This window comes from Schistocerca americana, unplaced genomic scaffold (genome assembly GCF_021461395.2).
Source record: "Schistocerca americana isolate TAMUIC-IGC-003095 unplaced genomic scaffold, iqSchAmer2.1 HiC_scaffold_24, whole genome shotgun sequence".
Taxonomy (NCBI): domain Eukaryota; kingdom Metazoa; phylum Arthropoda; class Insecta; order Orthoptera; family Acrididae; genus Schistocerca; species Schistocerca americana.
Genome location: NW_025725950.1, coordinates 3420345 through 3431140, shown reverse-complemented (window position 1 = coordinate 3431140; position 10796 = coordinate 3420345).

Genomic DNA, 10796 nt, shown 5'->3' with positions numbered 1-10796 from the left:
CACAGGAATGGTTCAAAACATTATTCAGTAGGAAGAGTCAGTCTTCTTGTACTTAAGTCGGCATTGTGCCTTTTCTACTTAATTCCGATGCAATTTCTGTGTTTCATCGTCAATAAGAAGGTCCAAGGGATACAGTAAACCAGAAGTGAAGCATCGGAATCTATAACTAGTGTCTCAGGAATGGTTCAAAACATATACAGTAGGAAGAGTCAGTCTTCTTTACTTAAGTCGGCATTGTGCCTTTTCTATTTAATTCCGATGCAATTTCTGTGTCTCGTCGTCATTAAGAAGGTCAAAGGGATGCAGTAAATCTGAATTGAAGCATCGGAATCTATAGCTAGTGTCACAGGAAAAGTTCAAAACACAGACAGTAAGAAGAGTCAGTCTTCTTGTACGTAAGTCGGCATTGTGCTTTTGTATTTCATTCCGATGCAATATATGGGTTTCATCGTCAATAAGATGGTCAGAGGGATACAGTAAACCTGAAGTGTAGCATCGGAATTTACAACTAGTGTCACAGGAATTGTTCAAAACATAGACAGGAGGAAGAGTCAGTCTTATTGTACTTAATTTGCATTCTGCCTTTTCCATTTAATTCCGATGCTATTTCTGTGTTTCGTCGTCAATAAGAGGGTCAGAGGGATACAGTAAACCTGAAGTGAAGCATCGAAATCTATAACTAGTGTCACAGGAATGCTTCAAACATAGGCAGTAAGAAGAGTCAGTCTTCTTGTACTTAAGTCGGCATTGTGCCTTTTGTATTTAATTCCGATGCAATTTCTGTGTTTCATCGTCAATAAGAAGGTCCAAGGGATACAGTAAACATATAGTGAAGCATCGGAATCTAAAACTGGCCTCACAGGAAATGTTCAAATCATAGTCAGTAAGAAGAGTCAGTCTTCTTGTACTTATGTCGGCATTGTGCCTTTTCTATTTAATTCCGATGCAATTTCTGTGTTTCGTCGTCAATAAGAAGGTCCAAGGGATACAGTAAACCTGATGTGAGGCATCGGAATCTATAAGTAGTGTCAAAGGAAAGGTTCAAAACATAGACAGAAGGAAGAGTCTGTCTTCTTGAACTTAAGCTGGCATTGTGCCTCTTCTATTTAAATCCGATGCAATTTCTGTGTTTCGTCGTCAATAAGAAGGTCCAAGGGATACAGTAAACATACAGTGAAGCATCGTAATCTAAAACTGGTCTCACAGGAAATGTTCAAAGCATAGTCAGTACGAAGAGAAAGTCTTCTTGTACTTAAGTTGACATTGAGCCTTCTCTATTTAATTCCGATGCAATTTCTGTGTTTCGTCGCCAATAAGAAGGTCCAAGGGATACAGCAAACCTGAAGTGGAACATAGGAATATATAACTAGTGTCACAGGAAAGGGTCAAAACATAGACTGTAAGAAGAGTCAGTCTTCTTGTACTTAAGTCCCCATTGTGCCTTTTGTATTTAATTCCGATGCAATTTCTGCGTTACATCGTCAATAAGAAGGTCAGAGGGATACTGTAAAGCTAAAGTGAAGCATCGGAATCTATAACTAGTGTCACAGGAATGGTTCAAAGCTCAGTCTGTAAGATGAGTCAGTCTTCATGTACTTATGTCGGCATTGTGCTTTTTCTATTTAATTCCGATGCAATTTCTGTGTTTCGTCGTCAATAAGGAGGTCCAAGGGATACAGTAAACCTGAAGTGAAGCATGGGAATCAATAACTAGTGTCACAGGAATGGTTCAAAACATAGAGAGTAGGAAGAGTTAGTCTTCTTGATCTTAAGTCTGTATTGTGCCTTTTCTATTTAATTCCGATGCAACTCCTGTGTTTCATCGTCAATAAGAATGTCAGAGGGATACAGTGAACCTGAAGTGAAGCATCGGAATCTATAACTAGTGTCTCAGGAATGGTTCAAAACATATACAGTAGGAAGAGTCAGTCTTCTTTACTTAAGTCGGCATTGTGCCTTTTCTATCTAATTCCGATGCAATTTCTGTGTTTTGTCGTCATTAAGAAGGTCCAAGGGATGCAGTAAATCTGAATTGAAGCATCGGAATCTATAGATAGTGTCTAAGGAAAATTTCAAAACACAGACAGTAAGAAGAGTCAGTCTTCTTGTACTTAAGTCGGCATTGTGCCTTTTCTATTTAATTCCGATGCAATTTCTGCGTTTCGTCGTCATTAATAAGGTCCAAGGGATACAGTAAACCTGAAGTGAAGCGTCGGAAGCTATATCTAGTGTCACAGGAAAGGTTCAAAACATAGACAGTAAGAAGAGTCAGTCTTCTTGGACATGAGTCAGCATTGTGCCATTTGTATTTAATTCCGATGCAATTACTGTGCTTCATCGTCAATAAGAAGGTCAGAGGGATACAGTAAACCTGAAGTGAAGCATCGGAATCTATAACTAGTGTCACAGGAACGGTTCAAATCATACACAGCAAGAAGAGTCAGCCTTCTTGTACTTAAGTCGGCATTGCGCATTTTGTATTTAATTCCGATGCAATTTCTGTGTCTCGTCGTCAATAAGAAGGTCCAAGGGATACAGTAAACATATAGTGAAGCATCGGAATCTAAAACTGGTCTCACAGGAAATGTTCAAATCATTGTCAGTAAGAAGAGTCAGTCCTCTTGTACTTATGTCGGCATTGTGCCTTTTCTATTTAATTCCGATGCAATTTCTGTGTTTCCTCGTCAATGAGAAGGTCCAAGGGATACAGTAAACCTGAAGTGAGGCATCGGAATCCATAAGTAGTGTCAAAGGAAAGGTTCAAAACATAGACAGAAGGAAGAGTCAGTCTTCTTGAACTTAAGCCGGCATTGTGCCTCTTCTATTTAAATCCGATGCAATTTCTGTGTTTCGTCGTCTATAAGAAGGTCCAAGGGATACAGTAAACATACAGTGAAACATCGGAATCTAAAACTGGTCTCAAAGGAAATGTTCAAAACATAGTCAGTAAGAAGAGTCAGTCTTCTTGTACTTAAGTTGGCATTGTGCCTTCTCTATTTAATTCCGATGCAATTTCTGTGTTTCTTCGCCAATAAGAAGGTCCAAGGGATACAGCAAACCTGAAGTGGATCATAGGAATATATAACTAGTGTCACAGGAAGGGTTCAAATCATAGACAGTAAGAAGAGTCAGTCTTCTTGTACTTAAGTCGCCATTGTGCCTTTTGTATTTAATTCCGATGCTATTTCTGCGTTACATCTACAACAAGAAGGTCAGAGGGATACTGTAAACGTAAAGTGAAGCATCGGAATCTATAACTAGTGTCACAGTAATGGTTCAAAGCACAGTCTGTAAGATGAGTCAGTCTTCATGTACTTAAGTTGGCATTGTGCTTTTTCTATTTAATTCCGATGCAATTTCTGTGTTTCGTCGTCAATAAGAAGGTCCAAGGGATACAGTAAACCTGAAGTGAAGCATCGGAATTTATAACTAGTGTCACAGGAATGGTTCAAAACATAGAGAGTAGGAAGAGTTAGTCTTCTTGATCTTAAGTCGGCATTGTGCCTTTTCTATTTAATTCCGATGCAACTTCTGTCTTTCATCGTCAATAAGAATGTCAGAGGGATACAGTGAACCTGAAGTGAAGCATTGGATTCTATAACTTGTGTCTCAGGAATGGTTCAAAACATATACATTAGGAAGAGTCAGTCTTCTTTACTTAAGTCGGCATTGTGCCTTTTCTATTTAATTCCGATGCAATTTCTGTGTTTTGTCGTCATTAAGAAGGTCCAAGGGATGCAGTAACTCTGAATTGAAGCATCGGAATCTATAGCTAGTGTCACAGGAAAAGTTCAAAACACAGACAGTAAGAAGAGTCAGTTTTCCTGCACTTAAGTCGGCATTGTGCCTTTTCTATTTAATTCCGTTGCAATTTCTGTGTTTCGTCGTCATTAAGAAGGTCCAAGGGATACAGTAAACCTGAAGTGAAGCATCGGAAGCTATATCTAGTGTCACAGGAATGGTTCAAAACATAGACAGTAAGAAGAGTCAGTCGTCTTGGACATGAGTCAGCATTGTGCCATTTGTATTTAATTCCGATGCAATTACTGTGCTTCACGTCAATAAGAAGGTCAGATTGATACAGCAAACCTGAAGTGAAGCATCGGAATCTATAACTAGTGTCACAGGAATGTTTCAAATCATACACAGCAAGAAGAGTCAGTCTTCTTGAACTTAAGTCGGCATTGTGCATTTTGTATTTAATTCCGATGCAATTTCTGTGTTTCGTCGTCAATAAGATGGTCCAAGGGATACAGTAAACATATAGTGAAGCATCGGAATCTATAACTAGTGTCACAGGAATGGTTCAAAACATAGGGAGTAGGATGAGTTATTTTTCTTGATCTTAAGTCGGCATTGTACCTTTTCTATTTAATTCCGATGCAACCTTTGTGTTTCATCGTCAATAAGAATGTCAGAGGGATACAGTGAACCTGAAGTGAAGCATCGGAATCTATAACTAGTGTCTCAGGAATGGTTCAAAACATATACAGTAGGAAGAGTCAGTCTTCTTTACTAAAGTCGGCATTGTGCCTTTTCTATTTAATTCCGATGCAATTTGTGTGTTTCGTCGTCATTAAGAAGGTCAAAGGGATGCAGTAAATCTGAATTGAAGCATCGGAATCTATAGCTAGTGGTACAGGAAAAGTTCAAAACACAGACACTAGGAAGAGTCAGTCTTCTTGTACGTAAGTCGGCATTGTGCTTTTGTATTTCATTCCGATGCAATATATGTGTTTCATCGTCAATAAGATGGTCAGAGAGATACAGTAAACCTGAAGTGTAGCATCGGAATTTACAACTAGTGTCACAGGAATGGTTCAAAACATAGACAGGAGGAAGAGTCAGTCTTATTGTACTTAATTTGCATTCTGCCTTTTCCATTTAATTCCGATGCTATCTCTGTGTTTCGTCGTCAATAAGAGGCTCAGAGGGATACAGTAAACCTGAAGTGAAGCATCGGAATCTATAACTAGTGTCACAGGAACGGTTCAAATCATACACAGCAAGAAGAGTCAGCCTTCTTGTACTTAAGTCGGCATTGCGCATTTTGTATTTAATTCCGATGCAATTTCTGTGTCTCGTCGTCAATAAGAAGGTCCAAGGGATACAGTAAACATATAGTGAAGCATCGGAATCTAAAACTGGCCTCACAGGAAATGTTCAAATCATAGTCAGTAAGAAGAGTCAGTCTTCTTGTACTTATGTCGGCATTGTGCCTTTTCTATTTAATTCCGATGCAATTTCTGTGTTTCGTCGTCAATAAGAAGGTCCAAGGGATACAGTAAACCTGATGTGAGGCATCGGAATCTATAAGTAGTGTCAAAGGAAAGGTTCAAAACATAGACAGAAGGAAGAGTCTGTCTTCTTGAACTTAAGCTGGCATTGTGCCTCTTCTATTTAAATCCGATGCAATTTCTGTGTTTCGTCGTCAATAAGAAGGTCCAAGGGATACAGTAAACATACAGTGAAGCATCGTAATCTAAAACTGGTCTCACAGGAAATGTTCAAAGCATAGTCAGTACGAAGAGTAAGTCTTCTTGTACTTAAGTTGACATTGAGCCTTCTCTATTTAATTCCGATGCAATTTCTGTGTTTCGTCGCCAATAAGAAGGTCCAAGGGATACAGCAAACCTGAAGTGGAACATAGGAATATATAACTAGTGTCACAGGAAAGGGTCAAAACATAGACTGTAAGAAGAGTCAGTCTTCTTGTACTTAAGTCCCCATTGTGCCTTTTGTATTTAATTCCGATGCAATTTCTGCGTTACATCGTCAATAAGAAGGTCAGAGGGATACTGTAAAGCTAAAGTGAAGCATCGGAATCTATAACTAGTGTCACAGGAATGGTTCAAAGCTCAGTCTGTAAGATGAGTCAGTCTTCATGTACTTATGTCGGCATTGTGCTTTTTCTATTTAATTCCGATGCAATTTCTGTGTTTCGTCGTCAATAAGGAGGTCCAAGGGATACAGTAAACCTGAAGTGAAGCATGGGAATCAATAACTAGTGTCACAGGAATGGTTCAAAACATAGAGAGTAGGAAGAGTTAGTCTTCTTGATCTTAAGTCTGTATTGTGCCTTTTCTATTTAATTCCGATGCAACTCCTGTGTTTCATCGTCAATAAGAATGTCAGAGGGATACAGTGAACCTGAAGTGAAGCATCGGAATCTATAACTAGTGTCTCAGGAATGGTTCAAAACATATACAGTAGGAAGAGTCAGTCTTCTTTACTTAAGTCGGCATTGTGCCTTTTCTATCTAATTCCGATGCAATTTCTGTGTTTTGTCGTCATTAAGAAGGTCCAAGGGATGCAGTAAATCTGAATTGAAGCATCGGAATCTATAGATAGTGTCTAAGGAAAATTTCAAAACACAGACAGTAAGAAGAGTCAGTCTTCTTGTACTTAAGTCGGCATTGTGCCTTTTCTATTTAATTCCGATGCAATTTCTGCGTTTCGTCGTCATTAATAAGGTCCAAGGGATACAGTAAACCTGAAGTGAAGCGTCGGAAGCTATATCTAGTGTCACAGGAAAGGTTCAAAACATAGACAGTAAGAAGAGTCAGTCTTCTTGGACATGAGTCAGCATTGTGCCATTTGTATTTAATTCCGATGCAATTACTGTGCTTCATCGTCAATAAGAAGGTCAGAGGGATACAGTAAACCTGAAGTGAAGCATCGGAATCTATAACTAGTGTCACAGGAACGGTTCAAATCATACACAGCAAGAAGAGTCAGCCTTCTTGTACTTAAGTCGGCATTGCGCATTTTGTATTTAATTCCGATGCAATTTCTGTGTCTCGTCGTCAATAAGAAGGTCCAAGGGATACAGTAAACATATAGTGAAGCATCGGAATCTAAAACTGGTCTCACAGGAAATGTTCAAATCATTGTCAGTAAGAAGAGTCAGTCCTCTTGTACTTATGTCGGCATTGTGCCTTTTCTATTTAATTCCGATGCAATTTCTGTGTTTCCTCGTCAATGAGAAGGTCCAAGGGATACAGTAAACCTGAAGTGAGGCATCGGAATCCATAAGTAGTGTCAAAGGAAAGGTTCAAAACATAGACAGAAGGAAGAGTCAGTCTTCTTGAACTTAAGCCGGCATTGTGCCTCTTCTATTTAAATCCGATGCAATTTCTGTGTTTCGTCGTCTATAAGAAGGTCCAAGGGATACAGTAAACATACAGTGAAACATCGGAATCTAAAACTGGTCTCAAAGGAAATGTTCAAAACATAGTCAGTAAGAAGAGTCAGTCTTCTTGTACTTAAGTTGGCATTGTGCCTTCTCTATTTAATTCCGATGCAATTTCTGTGTTTCTTCGCCAATAAGAAGGTCCAAGGGATACAGCAAACCTGAAGTGGATCATAGGAATATATAACTAGTGTCACAGGAAGGGTTCAAATCATAGACAGTAAGAAGAGTCAGTCTTCTTGTACTTAAGTCGCCATTGTGCCTTTTGTATTTAATTCCGATGCTATTTCTGCGTTACATCTACAACAAGAAGGTCAGAGGGATACTGTAAACGTAAAGTGAAGCATCGGAATCTATAACTAGTGTCACAGTAATGGTTCAAAGCACAGTCTGTAAGATGAGTCAGTCTTCATGTACTTAAGTTGGCATTGTGCTTTTTCTATTTAATTCCGATGCAATTTCTGTGTTTCGTCGTCAATAAGAAGGTCCAAGGGATACAGTAAACCTGAAGTGAAGCATCGGAATTTATAACTAGTGTCACAGGAATGGTTCAAAACATAGAGAGTAGGAAGAGTTAGTCTTCTTGATCTTAAGTCGGCATTGTGCCTTTTCTATTTAATTCCGATGCAACTTCTGTCTTTCATCGTCAATAAGAATGTCAGAGGGATACAGTGAACCTGAAGTGAAGCATTGGATTCTATAACTTGTGTCTCAGGAATGGTTCAAAACATATACATTAGGAAGAGTCAGTCTTCTTTACTTAAGTCGGCATTGTGCCTTTTCTATTTAATTCCGATGCAATTTCTGTGTTTTGTCGTCATTAAGAAGGTCCAAGGGATGCAGTAACTCTGAATTGAAGCATCGGAATCTATAGCTAGTGTCACAGGAAAAGTTCAAAACACAGACAGTAAGAAGAGTCAGTTTTCCTGCACTTAAGTCGGCATTGTGCCTTTTCTATTTAATTCCGTTGCAATTTCTGTGTTTCGTCGTCATTAAGAAGGTCCAAGGGATACAGTAAACCTGAAGTGAAGCATCGGAAGCTATATCTAGTGTCACAGGAATGGTTCAAAACATAGACAGTAAGAAGAGTCAGTCGTCTTGGACATGAGTCAGCATTGTGCCATTTGTATTTAATTCCGATGCAATTACTGTGCTTCACGTCAATAAGAAGGTCAGATTGATACAGCAAACCTGAAGTGAAGCATCGGAATCTATAACTAGTGTCACAGGAATGTTTCAAATCATACACAGCAAGAAGAGTCAGTCTTCTTGAACTTAAGTCGGCATTGTGCATTTTGTATTTAATTCCGATGCAATTTCTGTGTTTCGTCGTCAATAAGATGGTCCAAGGGATACAGTAAACATATAGTGAAGCATCGGAATCTATAACTAGTGTCACAGGAATGGTTCAAAACATAGGGAGTAGGATGAGTTATTTTTCTTGATCTTAAGTCGGCATTGTACCTTTTCTATTTAATTCCGATGCAACCTTTGTGTTTCATCGTCAATAAGAATGTCAGAGGGATACAGTGAACCTGAAGTGAAGCATCGGAATCTATAACTAGTGTCTCAGGAATGGTTCAAAACATATACAGTAGGAAGAGTCAGTCTTCTTTACTAAAGTCGGCATTGTGCCTTTTCTATTTAATTCCGATGCAATTTGTGTGTTTCGTCGTCATTAAGAAGGTCAAAGGGATGCAGTAAATCTGAATTGAAGCATCGGAATCTATAGCTAGTGGTACAGGAAAAGTTCAAAACACAGACACTAGGAAGAGTCAGTCTTCTTGTACGTAAGTCGGCATTGTGCTTTTGTATTTCATTCCGATGCAATATATGTGTTTCATCGTCAATAAGATGGTCAGAGAGATACAGTAAACCTGAAGTGTAGCATCGGAATTTACAACTAGTGTCACAGGAATGGTTCAAAACATAGACAGGAGGAAGAGTCAGTCTTATTGTACTTAATTTGCATTCTGCCTTTTCCATTTAATTCCGATGCTATCTCTGTGTTTCGTCGTCAATAAGAGGCTCAGAGGGATACAGTAAACCTGAAGTGAAGCATCGGAATCTATAACTAGTGTCACAGGAACGGTTCAAATCATACACAGCAAGAAGAGTCAGCCTTCTTGTACTTAAGTCGGCATTGCGCATTTTGTATTTAATTCCGATGCAATTTCTGTGTCTCGTCGTCAATAAGAAGGTCCAAGGGATACAGTAAACATATAGTGAAGCATCGGAATCTAAAACTGGTCTCACAGGAAATGTTCAAATCATTGTCAGTAAGAAGAGTCAGTCCTCTTGTACTTATGTCGGCATTGTGCCTTTTCTATTTAATTCCGATGCAATTTCTGTGTTTCCTCGTCAATGAGAAGGTCCAAGGGATACAGTAAACCTGAAGTGAGGCATCGGAATCCATAAGTAGTGTCAAAGGAAAGGTTCAAAACATAGACAGAAGGAAGAGTCAGTCTTCTTGAACTTAAGCCGGCATTGTGCCTCTTCTATTTAAATCCGATGCAATTTCTGTGTTTCGTCGTCTATAAGAAGGTCCAAGGGATACAGTAAACATACAGTGAAACATCGGAATCTAAAACTGGTCTCAAAGGAAATGTTCAAAACATAGTCAGTAAGAAGAGTCAGTCTTCTTGTACTTAAGTTGGCATTGTGCCTTCTCTATTTAATTCCGATGCAATTTCTGTGTTTCTTCGCCAATAAGAAGGTCCAAGGGATACAGCAAACCTGAAGTGGATCATAGGAATATATAACTAGTGTCACAGGAAGGGTTCAAATCATAGACAGTAAGAAGAGTCAGTCTTCTTGTACTTAAGTCGCCATTGTGCCTTTTGTATTTAATTCCGATGCTATTTCTGCGTTACATCTACAACAAGAAGGTCAGAGGGATACTGTAAACGTAAAGTGAAGCATCGGAATCTATAACTAGTGTCACAGTAATGGTTCAAAGCACAGTCTGTAAGATGAGTCAGTCTTCATGTACTTAAGTTGGCATTGTGCTTTTTCTATTTAATTCCGATGCAATTTCTGTGTTTCGTCGTCAATAAGAAGGTCCAAGGGATACAGTAAACCTGAAGTGAAGCATCGGAATTTATAACTAGTGTCACAGGAATGGTTCAAAACATAGAGAGTAGGAAGAGTTAGTCTTCTTGATCTTAAGTCGGCATTGTGCCTTTTCTATTTAATTCCGATGCAACTTCTGTCTTTCATCGTCAATAAGAATGTCAGAGGGATACAGTGAACCTGAAGTGAAGCATTGGATTCTATAACTTGTGTCTCAGGAATGGTTCAAAACATATACATTAGGAAGAGTCAGTCTTCTTTACTTAAGTCGGCATTGTGCCTTTTCTATTTAATTCCGATGCAATTTCTGTGTTTTGTCGTCATTAAGAAGGTCCAAGGGATGCAGTAACTCTGAATTGAAGCATCGGAATCTATAGCTAGTGTCACAGGAAAAGTTCAAAACACAGACAGTAAGAAGAGTCAGTTTTCCTGCACTTAAGTCGGCATTGTGCCTTTTCTATTTAATTCCGTTGCAATTTCTGTGTTTCGTCGTCATTAAGAAGGTCCAAGGGATACAGTAAACCTGAAGTGA